This window comes from Pteronotus mesoamericanus, unplaced genomic scaffold (genome assembly GCF_021234165.1).
Source record: "Pteronotus mesoamericanus isolate MK-2021 breed Mesoamerican mustached bat unplaced genomic scaffold, CSHL_Meso_final contig_220, whole genome shotgun sequence".
NCBI classification, from domain to species: domain Eukaryota; kingdom Metazoa; phylum Chordata; class Mammalia; order Chiroptera; family Mormoopidae; genus Pteronotus; species Pteronotus mesoamericanus.
In genome coordinates this window covers 7,323,437-7,340,210 of record NW_026555091.1, presented here as the reverse complement: position 1 = coordinate 7,340,210, position 16,774 = coordinate 7,323,437, and positions in this window count along the sequence as shown.

The window sequence follows — 16,774 nt, the reverse complement described above, 5'->3', positions numbered from 1 at the left end:
TTCCCTTTTCTCCACAAAGAGAGCCAAGGCCTGGTAGGAATTTCAATTCCATGCAGAGATAAGCCAAGTAACATTGGCCTCAAACACTAGAAATCAAAGACATTTACATTAAAAAGATGACATTTATTTTCTGTCCCCATTTGTAAGAATGATGATTTTTAGGGAACCAATTCTCCCACGCTCCGTGCCAATAGTCAGAGTTTAAATACGTGCAAGCGAAAGGTAAGCTGCTACAGCGATGAGGGTTCGTTTCATTTCGGAAGCATTTGGGGTGGTGGACACTCCATACGGTACAGACGGTGTGTTAGGAAACTGTGCTGCTGAAACCTCTATGTCTTTGTTCACAAGTGTTCCCCCCAAAAATTCAATACAAGAAAAAAGAAACGTATTTGGAAAACGATTCCACTTCCTCGAATGTGTTAACAAAAACTTACTTGTAAGAATATTCACCGACGTAGTCTTTGAATTGTAAAAATTGGAAGCAGTCTAAAATTCAGCAGCACAAAAGCAGCTTGAACAACGTGTGATGGGCCGTGTGGGGGGACCCGTGAGCGGCTCTCAAAGCGCAGACAGCAGGAGAGTACACTGCGTGGCGCCATGACCCTCGCGGTGCCCCGTGGGAGGGGTCGCCGGCAAAGCTGCGTTACAATGCGCATCAACTATGTAACAGTCTTCTGTAGACGTCAATATGGACTCCATCTCGATGTTTTATGACAGGCAGTTTTAAATTTGGTCCATTTTTCTGCATGTCAGCAACCCAGAAAATGAAAGTAAAATTACACATGTATGTGTGTGTATATATGTGCCCATATGAAAGAATCTATTGTGCAGGAAGTTGACATTTGCTCATCTCTTACTTCATTTTAGCATACAATTGTTTTATGGAAAACATGATTACAGCAGGGCTGGACAGGATTCCATTACCATCTCTTTAACACAGAGAAGAATCATGGTGTCACACCTTCCGGAACATTCTGGTTTACATGAAAAACATAGAAGCTTCTGGGTTTTGCTGCAATGACTTTATTTTCACATTTTCTAGTGAGGTGTGTGCTTCCCTGTCAACAAGGCCCCACCACGGAAGAAAAAGCTTATTATCTGGTATTATTTAAATATCACTGTTTAAAATCTCCCCCTTTCAAATCCAACTTATGGCCAATAAGTTATTAATCATTATTATTAGTTTTTAATTTCTCTGAATAAATGGACTCACCATTCCTCCCACTTTACTACCTAATGCATCCACAGTAGCTTTAGGATGAGATGGCTGAGTTTAAAGGTTACAAGTGGCTCATGACAAAAGGATTGCATAAAAAAAAGGAGGAAGAGAAAGTTTTGGCAGGGATGGACACGGTTTGATGACTGAATATCTGAATCACTTTTAAAAATGATTATTAACATATTTTATGGAGTATTAATGGATCCTGAAGAATGATGACACAGATTATTATTCTTAATAGTCACTTAATATTTTAAAGGATGCATGTGCTCATTTTGCAACAGCTAAGAAAATGCTATATTTTTAATAAGTTAAAGATCACATGAATCCCGTTGTCATAGAAATATCTTCATAGAATTGTATTTGTGATAATAATGTTTCAAAAGAGATGTCTAGTATAATTTCATTTTCCGAAATTGTGTTTGTGTAGAGGTTTACAAAAGAAAAAGTCAGAAAGATGCAGAGAGGTTACCAGTGAAATTATTCTTTGGTTGTAAGGGTTTATGTGATTCTTTTTGGATTATAAATTTGTTCATCAGTATTCCTTACAAGAACATGTAGGTTCTTAGATTAGTGAAAATAATTAACTGAAAGTAAAGTTAATCATTTTAAAACAGGGTGTTAAAGGGTGAGGCCCATTAAAATCTTCCGAGCTCATTTGAGCGCACGTGCATTTGACCCGGGCAGAACCAGCCTGAGAGTAGGCAGGGCGGCGGCACCAAGGAGCCACCGGGGAGCGTTGGGCACAGCAGGTGCTGACGCAAAGCACGGGCGTGACTTCATTGGCTGCAGCTGGGGCTGCCGCCTTGTTGGCTGGATGTGATTGGTTCTTCCTAACCTTGGAGTCTCCACAGGAATTGGCTGGCTTAGGTTTCAGTTTGCTTTTGCAGGCTTCGAAGGTATCAGAGCCACTTCCGTTGAATGGCCTCCTCGTTTGGTTACTTTTCAAGGGAAAGAAGTAACATCAACATGAAAACAAAGTCAATGAAAGAGTGGCATATTTGTAGGTATAATTATGTAGTTTAAAAATAGTATAAATATATTGATCCATTGATTTATCATCTACCTATGATCTTTTAGCCAAAACTTGAAAAAAATAGCAAAATGGCATAAATGGTTTAGTGTAATAATGTTCCTTGTAAGTGTGCAAGGAACATTATTACATTAAACCATAACATAACCCATATAGACCAAGCCTCAATAAACCTAAAGGAATTATAGTAATTCACAGTATTTTATTTGACCATAGAGGAATTAAGCTAAGAATCAGTAATAATGGCAACTAGAAAATCCTAAACATTCAGTATTATTCAACATACTTATATTTTAAAGTATCTCTCAATATAGTTGGTTAGGTGCTAGACTTTTGATCTCAAACCCAGTATCAAATATCAGTACGTCATACACTCGCTCTGCTAGAACACTGAGGATAGGCAAAGTAGAGTGGCTGGGAAATCTTTTCACCAAAATATGGGGAAATGATTACATTTTGTGTAATCAGGAGGAAGGCTCCATTCAAACTTGTAATTAGTATTTAAATAGAAAAAAAAACCCAGAAATTTCTGCTGCCCAGTAGTTTCTTCTTTTAAAGTCTGCTTATTGATGTTTAGAATCCTTTTCTCTGACCTGGACAAAAAGGCTTCTTAGAAATAACATTCTTCCACACAATATGTAAATATGTACATTCTTGTGTGTGTATGTGGGCAGTTGCATGTATGACACACGCTGCTTATGTCAACTCCAAATGAAATCATGGAACTACCTAGACCACCAATAAGTAAAGCAAAGCTCATAATTGTGGGTGTGTAAGGCCTTGGAATTATGTATACAAATGAAGAAATAATCATATATTTAAGGAAATTATCATGTTTTATTATTTGTATATTGGAACCAAGGCCTCGTTATTTGTTATAACTTGCATGTATATTATATAAAATAATCTATGATATAATACTATAGCACAATACCCATACTTGACATATGTAGAGGGCCACGAGATACAGAATTTAAGTTTCAAAAGGAGAAGTGATGTTAGCTGTGCGGTTTAACTCACTCATTGCAAAATACAGGGCCCACACAAGCAACGTTTCCCCAACGTCTCCAAAAGCCCTAACTAAGAGTGCGTTATTATCTTAAGGTAGGCATTTAGAGCAAGCTCTGCTTTAAGGCCTTCCTCATTTACAGTCAGCATGCAAAGCATCATCTGCTTCATCTCTAGGTGTTACACTGATATGATGTGTTTCAACTTATTCAAAAAAAGATATGGTGATTCACCAGTCAGTGGTGTAAAAAATTGGCCTACCAATTAAACTGAAGATAGCTTTAAGTCTATTTAATAGACACAATATAAATGAATTACTACTAAACTCTGAGAATATTATACCTTAAGTATGCGCCGACTAACCTTGCCAGGCAAAATTAATTCTTCTGCAATAGAAGCCAACAGGAGTGAAGCATTGGCTGAAAGTCAATTCCTGTGATAAAGAGGAAGCCAGGCAGTCCCAAACTGCTTTTAGTAAATTCTTTTTTCACTTCTTTTCTATCACTGATGGAGCTAAATGAGTAAGAGATAAAAGTCAAATACATGCAAATGATACTTCCCTATGCCGTGCTATTCTTTTACGGAAACTAATAAATTGGACAGTAAGAAATGTTCCTGAGGTTCTAACTTTTAAGAGTAAATGAAAGAATAAGAGAGAAAGAAGCCCGTGAGTTCGGACCAAACTGCCCAGGCAAATAATGATATTTTACTGATACTACTGTTTACCTAATGATTTAAATTTCTTGCCTTGGTTAACTATACTTATTAACAGACGAGATAGACATGAATCAAACGGCAAAAATCAATGCAGGCACCTATCATGTAAGTGCAGCCGTAGGAGGCTTCTCTCCCTCAGCTCTGCCGGTTCTCCGCTGCGGGGCTCTCCCGCGCTCCCCAGCGCGCCGGTCTCTACCCACCAGATGCCGGCGGCATCACCTACCTCCGGTCGCCACCACCCCCAAGGGCTCCAGACGTGGTTAAATGTCGCCCGGGGAGAGGAGCAAACTTCAGTTTGGCCTGGGCCGCGCGACTCTAGATGCAAACGTTGTCTGAGTCAGCATAAGCCTGGGTTTGTGATATTTTCATTTTGCCAAATTATTGTCCTCTTTCTCTCTCTCATTCTTTTTCTCTCTTCCTCCTCCTCCTCCTCCTCCTTGTGCCATGACCAATCCAATTTCCCTCCATCCACTGCTTACGCGCCAGGGAGTTCACATTCCTGCGTTCTCCTGCGCAGACCCGTTTCCAAGTCCTCGGCGAGTCCTCTGGTGTGTCCCAGCTGGGGCTGCTGAGGACACAGACCCTTGCATGACATATGACTAGGATGTGCCTAACGTGGCGTGAGGTAGTCACCGCAGTCCCTCTGGGACTCTGTCACGTACCCTGCAGCAGGGTATGGTGTTTGGGCCGGTGGTTCTCAACATTCAGAAACCAACTCAATCCCTCAGCAGACTTCTCAAAACAGGGATCCTGTGCTCATGTGACACGTTGAAAGATGCCAGACACTGTCTCCCAACTACGCCTTCTTACACACCTATTTCTGTTGACTTTCTGACTCGGTCCCTTTATTTATAGTTAGCTCATAACTCCGTATGAGAAATCCTCTGCACGTTGGTAACAAGCTTCTGTGCAGCCTCCTCAGCAGAGAGCCGCTGTTGTTACTGGAGAAGCAGGAAGCGCAGATGAGCCCTCACCTCACACCTGCTGAGCAGGGCCCTCTGGCTTCCAAAACATACGATGACCTCGGAGCTGTGTGCACTGAAAAATAGGGGATGAGATGAAAGACCCCCTTACCTGCTGCCACCAGTTGCTACATTACAGTCTCTTGTCGGAATCTCAAAATCACCCTGTGAAGCTAGTGTTTAGTCCTAATTTAGATAAAATAAATAATGAATCTCAGAAATGTAAAAGAACTCACCTAACTTTTCTCTCCTGGTATGTGGCAAAGTTAGAACTTGTGTCTAGTTTCAGTTCACTCCCAAATCCACTTTCCCTCCATTGTACGATGCTGTATTTACATTCAGAAACGAAGCTGACTAATCAATGGAGAAATACCTCTCCAATAGTATCTAAATGAACACTGCTCTGTATTAATATAGAGCAGAGAGGGTTTGTGGAATATTCATTCCAAAGTGATTACCTACAGAACCGCCAGGGATCAAGACACAGAACACCACCTGTAGCCCCAAAGTTTTGCACGTGCCTGTCCCCAGTCACAAACCCTGCCCTCAGAACAACTGCTACGCTGCCTGCCCTCTTCATGATCATATTTCCTTATCTTTATAATTTCATCATGTACAGAACTATATTAAATATTTGTGCATCTCTCTTTTTTTTCACTCCATCTATGGCATTTTTCATCAACACCGTTCTACTGTAGGAATAAACTGTAATTTATCTTACTCTAGTGTTGACGGACATGGAATTGTATAAAATTCCCTACTGTTGCAAAGAATGTTTCCGAACATGAGCTGTTGCATAGAGTTTGTTTCACAGTCACACGGTGCCCTCCGTTGACTTGGTCCTCAGTCATACCGGCTGCCCGTGTGACGCTTCTGCGGGCAGTAGCCTGGGTGCTGGACCTCGTTGCAGCGCATGCTTCTTTGCTCCTCTTCCCCGGGAGTCTTGCTCTCTGGAAGATAAGTTAGTTTCAATCATCTGTAATATAATTTGGTTTATTTATTACAACTAATTAACCTTACAAATCAAAAGTAGACACAAGATATTACTATAGCTTCTTCATTCTAACCTAGAAAATAAACATCTTCTAGACGCACATGGAAATTTTTGAGATGAGTTCCTTGAGAAGTTACAATCTTTTATCCAGTGATCAAAATAATTTAATCTTGTATTTAAAGAATATTTTCATTAAACTTTACTTTCATAAGTCTACAGCAGTTGTTACTACAACTTTGTTCATTGCTTGGACAGATGTTCATTGTTCATTTACTCTTCCAATAATGTTCAACCTCACTCATTTGAAATGGACTTACATTAGGCTGAGATACCCATTAACCTATCCAACAATAACAATTATGAAAATGTGTCTTCCCAATTATAAAATTGTGCTCTATTTCCTTGCTGTTTTTACCGCAGACTCATTTAAATTATTTTGTGCGACTAGTGTGTGTCTCAAAAATATGCCATATTTTAATGCATTTTTGCAGACTTTTCCCTTCTTTGTAAATGTTAAAATGATCCCAGAAAGTTAGAAGAGAAAGGGTGAGAAGTCTAGCTGTGAATGGAAATTTCATTTTGTGTTCTCTTTTGTTCAGTTTAGCTTTTATATATTAATAATTATATAGATTACAAGAATAAAGTACTTTTTCACAGACTAAAGGAAATGAAAAAAGATTGTGACAAGTTGCTTCCTGAGAGTCCATTTTTACAAATTTTTCTAAGCAAATGTTGCCCAGAATACTATTATCAGAAACATTATTATTCAAGGACTGAATAAATACCCCTTTAAAAAAAAGCCCATTGTCAAAATTTTGTGTAACGCTGCTTCTCAGAGTCTTATAATGCCCTGATTAATAGCTCTAAGAAGTCCTTCAGTAAAGCTTTCCATTTAACTTTGTAAAAACATAAAACTTCATGAGCACAGACTACTTCCATTCAAACCACAGCTACATAGAGGCTTTATTTTTGTGTTTGAAATACACGTACCGAGTGTTACTGTGTCCAAGGGTGCCAACCTGTGGCCCGTGGGCCAGAGGCAGCCCAGGATGGCTGTGAATGTGGCCCAACACAAAATTGAAAATTTACTTAAAACAGTATGAGGTTTTTTGGGATTATGTGTCTCAATGTATTTAATGTGTGGCCCACGATGACTCTTCTTCTTCCAGTGTGGCCCAGCGATGCCAGAAGGCTGGAAACCCCTGGAACACGTTTGTCAAAAGCACAATTTGCAAATCTCATTCAGTTCTCCATCCCACAGAGCTTTCTGGTCCTTTTCTGCCTCTGTCTCTATCTCAAAATATGAGTTTTGATTTATGTCAGTGTGACATTTCACACAAGGACTAATAAGCAAAGCAATAATATGTATAAAATTAGAAAATAGAACACTTCCCAAATACTCAACCTTAAAAATGAGTTCAAAATGTTTTTGAAATTTTAATTATGATTTGTTTAAAATTAATGTCAGGGTTGTCATCAACAAGGAAGTTGCATTTCAATTATATCCACCAAAAGCCACTTTGTTTGGCTGATCTTGAGGTTGAGTTCCACCTTCTTTGCAAATGCTGGTGGCATTTTTGAAAGGGCTGCATATATTTCTTCCAGTTTCTGTGAAGTTAAATATTGGCTCAGAGGTGAAGGAATTCTTCTCGTTGGCTACGGAAATCAGATGTTCCTTTTCTGCATTGCAAGAGGAAAAATATTGAAATATTGAAAGATTGTCCATGCTTGAGAGCTTTGAGGAAGTGGAATAGTCTCAGCTGAGAGCTGTGAAATACCACATCAACAATATTCCAAAAGGAATTGGAAAGTTATTTTTTCTTTTTTGCTGAGGATAAAGAAGAAATTTTAAGCTGAAAACTTAAATTTTGGCATTTTTATTCATTATTGATAAATACCATTATCATCCAATGTTAGCCAGAGTTCCAAAAAAAGAAAAGAAAGAAGAAGAAATAGTAAGAGTGGAAGAATGGGTATGAATTTCATAGTCAGAACTCAGTTATGTAGCATGGACCTTTTTTCCCTATAACTAGACTGATTATTGGGAGCCTCTTTACTTTCTGAGGCTCCCAAAACTGTGCTTTGTGTTTCCTAAGGAAATTCAATCAAGCACAGAGATTCTTCAGCTCTTTTCATTATCCCAGGATGTCTGCCCGCCACTTGCATCGATCTCTCCAGCTGCTGCGCCACACCTCGCCTGGCCAGTCACCACTCAGGGGCAGGAACGCCGTCAGCCCCTCCCTGCCTGCGAGGGCCAGTCCTCCGCCGCCTTATTCCTGTGTGGTCCTTGCACACGTCAGCTCTCACAAATGCCCCAGAAAATATGGTCATTGCAGCCACAGGGTTTGACACTGAGAGATCCTGTATGTTACTCTTGACTCTTCTGATGTCTGATGGTAAGCTCTGTATTTATCACGTATAAAATAAGAACCTTGTTCCTACACAGAATGCTTTCTATCCTTTACGTCACTTAATCTTGTCCAAGCCACGGTGAGTTGGTTGCTATGGCCATCGTTTTGTGGGATTTATGATATAATTCACGTAAAGTGTTCCTTTGGAATGTAGCAGAGGGCATAAATGTTAACTATTCACAAGATAGTGAAAAATAAAACTTGACTAGAGGTCAACCTGACTCTTAAAACACATTTACTTGGACAATGTTTATTTTCTCTTATAAATTCTAAAGGGATAAAATCCATTAACTTTGTTTCCTGGGTTTAACTGTGTCTATATATAAACTACATCTTAGGTTTTCTTTTTTATTCTTTCTGTTTTTGCCCTTCTTTGAGGTGGGTGTGATTAAGGGTCATTACCATTAATTACACAATAAAAGAAAAGTCCCATTAGGAGTTACCGCTCATCATCAATGTCTGCAACTCACCTTATTTTTCCTAAGCTTTTCTGGTGACAAACAAACATTTCTCTCTCTCCAAAATATCTTCATAAGCTTTAGAAGTTTCTTGGACAGTATTATTCCCCTCCCCACTGTGTTGGGCCTAACGCAGACATAGAAGGTTGGACCGCACGGGACATTCTCAGTCCAGCAGGAGCCTTTTTCTAGGCTCTGCCCCTGACAGCGCTGCGGTCAGAGGATGGAAGCGTCGGGTCGGACATGAGGGGCGGGCTGGCCAAGGGGCTTCCTCACTACATCTCTCCAACCCGCGGGAGCTGGGGGAGATGACACAGCTGCAGTGAGGTGTGCAGTCAGCGCCCGGCGGTGTGTTTCAAACCTGAACAGTCAACGGAAAGCCAAGGATGCCGGGCGGGGCCGCAGCGCCTGGTGGGGAGGAAGCGCCCCGTGCTGCCTTCCCGGGCTGCTTCCTGGGCACTCACGCAGCCGGCCCAGCGTATGGACGAGGACCAGGCAGTTCAGGTCGGGGGAGAGGAGGACTCTGACTGGGTTTGATCATTTGGTATCTAACTGCCTCTTGTCTGGTCGTTTTGTAAATATTGCCCCTACTTCTTGCATGTTGTGAGTTTGTGGCCTTGAGGAAAAGAAAGAATCTAAAAGAAAGTGAAAGCCTGCGACATTTCAAATCTTTCTTGTGTTGATGCTTCTCTCGCTGCTTTGCTGCTTTCCTTCTCTTAGGAGCGATGCACTGCGGACCTCATTGCACCAGCTTGTTTCGCCTGTCACCATCCTCCTAAGGGTAGAAAAAATCGTTTCTGATTATCCCGGCATGACTGTTGAGAGGTTTGCATGAAAATGAAGTTAATTAGGCTGAGCTCCCTGTACAGGTGCCTTGTAATGATTTCATTAGAGTCCATGCAAATCTCCAGCAAGTAATATTTCTAATATTAATTTTCATTCCAGAGAGTCTTCAAAACTGACAGCATTGAATGAAAAACGTTAGTGTGTTATCCCAGTGTCAAAGTTTGGCTGAACTAAAGAGGTACGACGGAGCTTTCCGCCCCACGCCCTCCCTCCACTGCTCCTCCGTGGTCTCATACACCAGCGTAGATTGATGCTAAGGGCATCGACACAGCTTATCCTAACAAATAGGCTGGTACCTAACGGTGCCATTAAATGTTTCAGTGTAAACATTATACGAGTATGTCTATGGGAAAAATAATATGTTATTTGTGCAGAGTTAAGATGTGTACTTTATCTAGAATCTGACATTTGCTTGCTTGTCAGTTACTTAAGGCTAACACCAGGTAATACCTTTTTTTTTTTTTTAGTTTGGGAGTGGGAAGTAGGTAGAGAGCAGCTAATATATGTCTGAAGTCAGCTTCTAGTGGAGGAAGTAGGACTTGGTGAAAGTTACAGTGTGTCCTGAGTGGCTGATATTTCACTGACAGCTCTAGTGTTGACAGTTCTGATTATAGAAACAGGATGTCTTGAGTCAGGCAGGAGATGTTCGAGGAAGGCAAGCATTATGCGGCCTCTACCTCCTTTTGTGATTCCAACACTCGGCAGCAAGAAGCGAGACGAGAGCAGATGCGGAAAAAATTGTAAGAAAGGGTCGTGCCGGTGGTCTTGGAAAGACTCATTAAGTAACCATGGCCCAGCTGTAAACTGGCGTCTTTCAAACAGAAAGTTGGTTCTTTCAAGATAACAGCTCGGTCAATACAGGGAGTGACGGTAGCGAAATCTGAGACAGAGGAGCACACCAATGGCCTCGCCGACAGAAACAATCAAGATTCCATTTGTCTGGTTTCTGTTTGAGGTAAGAATTGGATCACAGGTAAAAAACAAAGTAGCTTTAATCTGAGGTGCTCGGTTTACACTCCCATAATCTGAAAACCCTATAATCTGAACACCCCCATCCACCCGCACAGCCAGGACGTGACACGGGGCAGTTAGGGGCTCGGCTCACGGGAGAGAGCCGAACTGACGTCGTCCGTCACGGAAGAACACTCAACAAGCAAACAACGGGATGCGTGTGACTGATACGAGTTTCAAGTGTTTCAGTGTTATCAGGGACTGAAGGGAATGTTTGATAACTTTGGAAACACTGATGCTAATTTTCTAGAGGAAAAAGAAGTATAGGAAGTAGCACATTTCATTGCAGAGTCTGATTTGGCTGGATCCATGGAATTACGGCTTTGGGACCTCCTTGCTGAGAGAGTAACGGTAACTAACGAGGCATTACTACTTTCAATCTCCAAACTGAAAAATAAACTGACTTGGATTTCCTTGTTATCAAATGTACAAAAAGTACATGTGACACTTAAAGGGAATGCGTTAACGTCAAATCTAGAAATATAAAATCTATCAAAAGAGTAAGCTAAGCTACATTACATAGTATGTGTTCGGTGGAGGTAGTCATGATATCATGCTTAATTGTATTTTATAATCTCTCTCTAGTGAAGAAGCAAACACATCCTTGTATCAAAACAATTTTTTTAATCACTGGGGTTTCTGGTTTATGGAGGATTTTATGGAGTATTTATACATGTTTATTGAGCTGCAAATGTTTTACATTAAATGGTTAACTTGCCACATTATGATCAACTAGGCAACACTCAAAATGATCTGAAATTAATTTGTATTGCCGTAATAAAATTTAGGGTTGAGAATGAAGAATAGACATATTTCCCAATTACTCTTCATTTATCTCATAAATGCAACTTTCTAAAATGGAAGCATGCAATTTTTATTTAAACCCCTTTTATCTTTGTTTACTGAGGGTCTCTGAATTGCAGACCAGGGCCCCCACGCTGCTAAGTCAACTAGCTGGTATTTTCATCTACTGCGTTCATTTCTGGTTTATAAACAGAAACTTCAGAAAATGAAGAGAACAAAGCACACATATTTCAGCGTAGCACCTGCAGAGGGGGTCTTCAGGTTTTGAGAAATTCACGTGTTGTCCCCGACATGCAGCTTAGCAAAAGGGTTTCAAAGGTGGTCCGGGAGGATGTTTAGAGCAGACTTCATATTAGTTCCATTGAGCAGGATGCAACAAGGATCATCGCCACGTGTCTGATTTCCTCATTTTCATTAATATCATGGCTCAAGCATAAGAAACATGTTAATGAACCATGTCAGTGCTCTACCAACTGATGAGAGACATGACGTCACCCTGTCGTGGATGGTGGAAAAATCCGCGGACCCGAGGGCCGAGTCAGAGTGGGGAGCAGTCCCAGCTGTTCCTGCGAAAACGCTCTCACCAACGCGTCACAATAGAACTTGGAAAAGGTTCTTGGCTCCCGACTCCATAGGCCTGGTGGACCTGAAAGCCTTGTCAATTTGATCTTCATTCCCATATTTTCCCCCAGGAACATTTGATTTTCTCTGCTGCTATTTATTCTTTTGATATTTTTGACCTGAGCAGGTTAATCAAAGTTTGCTCTGGAGCGAGTGTCCTTGGGGGCAAGTCGTAACCCGTTAGCAAGGCGGCCCAGCGCCAGGCCGTGCTCCGAAGTTAGGCCCGCAGAGCCAAAGGTCTCAATAATATTTATCTGTTACAGTCTGGCCATAAACAAAATGTAATTTTTACATGTAAGCAGGAATGGGAGAGCTTGCAAAGCTTATGTAACACTCCCAAAATGAATTTTTATCCCTGTTTCTGAAAATCCATTTTCTCCATCTTCCTGCTAGTGAAAATAAGCTAATCGCATTTTATCCCCCAATTTGGTAGGAGTTCACTAAAAATGGAATTATGAATCTGAATTAGCTTCTACTTGCTCTTTTAATAGCCAACAAGCAGTCCCTCTGTAGTGTTCAATTATTGTAGGGACTTTGGAGTTTGACAATAAAGTACAGGATTTCAAAGAGATAATATGTTGTAACTATTTAATAAATACCAGCACTGTGAACAGTTTCTAGAAACAGAATATTCGGTCACAAGAACTCTAGTACTCGTTTTTTTTTAAAAATAAATTTCATGTATAGAAATGTATTGCCTGAGATCATTCATTTCAAAATGTTTCAAAACTAACTATTCAAAAACTAACACTATTCTAATTCTTTTTTTCTTTCTTTAATCTATTTTAGAACCAATCATTAGTACTTGTAATGAGATATTCCATTTTTTCCTGAACTTGATTTTTAAAATCACAGTACATCATATCAGTACAAACAATGTCTGAGTGATAATCATATGGCATTGTTTTTTACTTTTACCATTTATAATTTCTACGACCTTGAACAAAAGAAAATGTTCCTTACTTTCTTAACTATGCAACACATTTAAACTGCCAGGTTGCGACTAGACATACTGTGGCGATTGCATTGTAAAGTATATAAATGTGGTGCACCTGAAGCCAACATCATACGGTGTGTTAACTGTATTTTAATTTAAAAAAAAATAAGGCTTTATTCTACTTTGCAGTGCTCAAAGAAAATCTCACAGAGGAGTGTCTTCTATAGCTCCTTTGTGTAGAAATAAACACATTTGCTTAGCAATTTCTCAAGGAGATCCTAGCTTATTGTTCGCCATGCCATCGAAGAGACTCCGGAAACAATGCCCACCGCCCTACATATGTTGACATGTAGGTATAATGCATGAACTCAATATCATTTTTTGTAAACTTAATTTACAAGAGAAAGATAACTACTAAAATTCACTTTTAATATTAAGAGTGTATTTGAACACGGCTTGATGAAAATTGTGTATTAATCCCTTGAGTTAATATTAAGCTCATTACCTGCACATTTATCTTTTGGAATCTTCGTCTATATGAATAAGTCTTACCTACAATAAATATCTTAAAAACATTTGTATGTTACCTGCCAAAGATACTGTCCCAGTGAGAGCTTTTGCTTTTGTTAAAATATGATTATTTCTTTGCTCCTTCTGTAGTTTGACCCTTTCTATGTCATTATATTTTAGTTTTGAAGTAGTTGAGTTTAAATGCTAATTTATTCTACTCTATAGGCAAGAGATTCCAAATCCTTTCCCCTTAGTTGACTTTTCATAGTGTTAGACTCTGAGAATTAATTGCAGCAGGGAAATGGGAATGGCAAGGAGGACAAGCCCGCGGGGTCCCCGCTGTGACACAGTCTCATCTGAGAGATGTGGAGCATCAGAAAGGCTCCCTGCTGGTGAGCAGGGCCCGATGGGACTCCTCAGGTGGCACCCGATCCAGGTCACAAGAGGAATTAAAGCCAGAGTGAAAAGACACAATTTCTACCCCACAGTCAATAGGCATTTTAAATTCTGTGTTTGTTCTCTTGTTTTATTATTTTTTCCTGCACAAGATTACTCTAAAATTACCTCAATTCCCTGGGGTGGGAGGTGGGATGACGCACCTGCGCAACAACTACAGGCCTTTCTTCTGGCGTCTGTCAGCTGAAACGACTGTGTTTCCCCCAGTGACACACTAGAGAAGTTTTGAAGTGTTAGTTCTTCTGTTTAAAACCAAGAAAACAGGCCCAAAATGAAGTCACTTGTGCTAAGCCCCAGGTCACCAAACAGAGACTGAGTTACAGTTTGGTTCTCCCAGAAATGGAATCGGAAACCTGTCAATGCAGAATGACCTGCCAGACAGACCCCTGACTTCTCTGAAGGAGGGAGACTTTGCCATAACCAGCCCATGTTCTGCCAGCTAGAACTTTCTCCTTCCTGACCTCCTCAGCCTGAAAAGAGGCTCATTATGTGCGGCTCCTCCCACCTGCTGGGGGGGACGCTGCCCAATTCGAATTGATGTCTGCTTCCGTGAACACTTAGGAATCTTGATATGCCTCGGTCCATCTTTGAACACTTCGCGATCATTTTATTTATAAGTATTGAGTTTAGAAAAGCTAACATTAGATAACATTCACCTGCCGTTTTGACCATTAAAATAATGATAAAAAGATACCTCATTAGCATTTTAAAGATCATATCATTGAAATTTTGATACCAGATTTCTATTCTTTGTGTAAAAAAATAGTACTTAACATTATTACTTTAATATTCTCCAATTTTTATCTCCCCCCCAAAATGCAAAACTCCTGGAATTATACTATAGATACTAAATTTCTATGTTCCAAAAAAAAAAATCAATCCTTTCTGATTTCCAATAGCCAATGTCCTCCTGATATGCAGATCAATTTGCAAAGTATATGATTATCCAACCACTATGCTATACACCAAATAATACTGAATGTAAACTGGAATTGAAAAATAAAATTGTAAAAAGTAGCCAATGCCCTGCAAGGCTCCTGGTTTTGCTGCTACTGCAGAGGACTGCACTCTCAGGCACCCCCTCTGCTACTCAGCGAGTGGCCCCTTCCCAGCTCCCTTGGACACCCCCTCCCCGCTCCAGAAAATGGCAGCTTCCCTCATCCATTCTTCTGCATAATTGTATACAAATTCATTAGCTTGTGGCCCTAAAATAGAGTTGGCATAGATACTCTTCATTCAGATTAATCCTATAAAGCCAAGTGTCCCATCATTTTATCTGTGACTGTTATTCTTCTAAGGCAGAGATGCAGGAACTATGAGGGACTGATGTGCAAATAACAGAACTGGACCCAGGTCAGTGAGAAGCTTTTTCTTTGTGGAAACTGATTTATTTTTTCCAAAGCAAAGTCATCTGTGCTATGATAAAATTGCATTGAGATAGAAAAGATTCCTTTAAGCCTTTTAAAAAAAATTTCTGGTGTATATATTTTTTCATTTCAGTTTTTCTATCCCACAGACTGCTTAACAGATTGTATTGTGAGCCACATGTTAAACACTATATTTATTGTGTTGGAGCACTGAAAAACCTTATGGGGCTTCAGTGAGGAGAAGAAGAGCACTTATAATTCACCTAAACAGTAGAATAAAAATGACATTTGTTTTTCAGTAACACCTGTGTTGTGCAAGAGCAAACACCAGCAAATTAGAATATAAAAGCAATTATTTTCATTTGCAATTTTTATAGTGGTTATTCAGTTAAAAATCCTGAACATGTTCGTCTGTGATGTAAGTAGAACACCTCCTAACTTTTAACAGGCACTAGGATAATATATTTACATCTATAAACCTACAGTAAATATTTGGCTTGATCTCACTCTCATGTAGATAAAACTCTAAATTTTGATGCTGAAATGTTTTAAATACAAAATGGGACATGCTCTGATTCATTTAAGAATGGCGTCTGCCTGCGTATACATGGTCTCCAGGTTGATTTGGAGAAAATGTCATTTCCATGAGCAGAGGAAATAGGGCAGAGAGATTTCTGAATCTGAGAGCAGAGTGCTCTCCATAGCGACTTCTCTAAGAGGCGATACAGACCCCCAGCAGCCGACCCCAGCCTCGCCCCTCCTGGTGATCGCTGAGCGCTGCTTGTGCTTCCTTCCGGTGTGTTTGGCTGGTTTTCCGTCATCCTGCTATTGGTTGTTACGCTCATTTCCAGTGGAGTAAATGCTTCCTTCTGGACACTGCAGATGCTGGACATGTCACTTTCTGGGGAGAAATTCATACAAACAGTAAGTGGCCCACTCCTTTAAGCGATGTTCTAGAAATGAGCCTGTGCCACTTGGTCAACCGATGCTGATAACCCAAACCTGAAGCTTAAAAAGGGAAAAGAAGTATAAACATGATATGTTAATTGGTTTTTCATCACTTCCTTCGTCACGTCTCGTTCAGAAACACTGGAGCAAGCACATAGGCTGGCGTGATCGGGAATGGCCCTTTTGCAGGAAGCAGAGGGATGGCCGCAGGGTGAACAAGAAAGCCTAAGATTGATTGCAGTTAATTGTGTCATCGATTTACTTTGCCACTATGTATTTAGCAAATATGGATGGAATTCTCTGAAGGGAATGCAGTTGCCGGAAGCCAGGAGGCCGGTGGGCGCACGTGTACAACGTTCTTCTCCACTCTCTCTGGGCTGAATGTAGAAGAGACAAGGTCACACGTTAAAGTTGGAAAGAATTGGGGGAAATACACTCTGAAAATAGGAGGCTTTAACCCCTCATTGTCTAA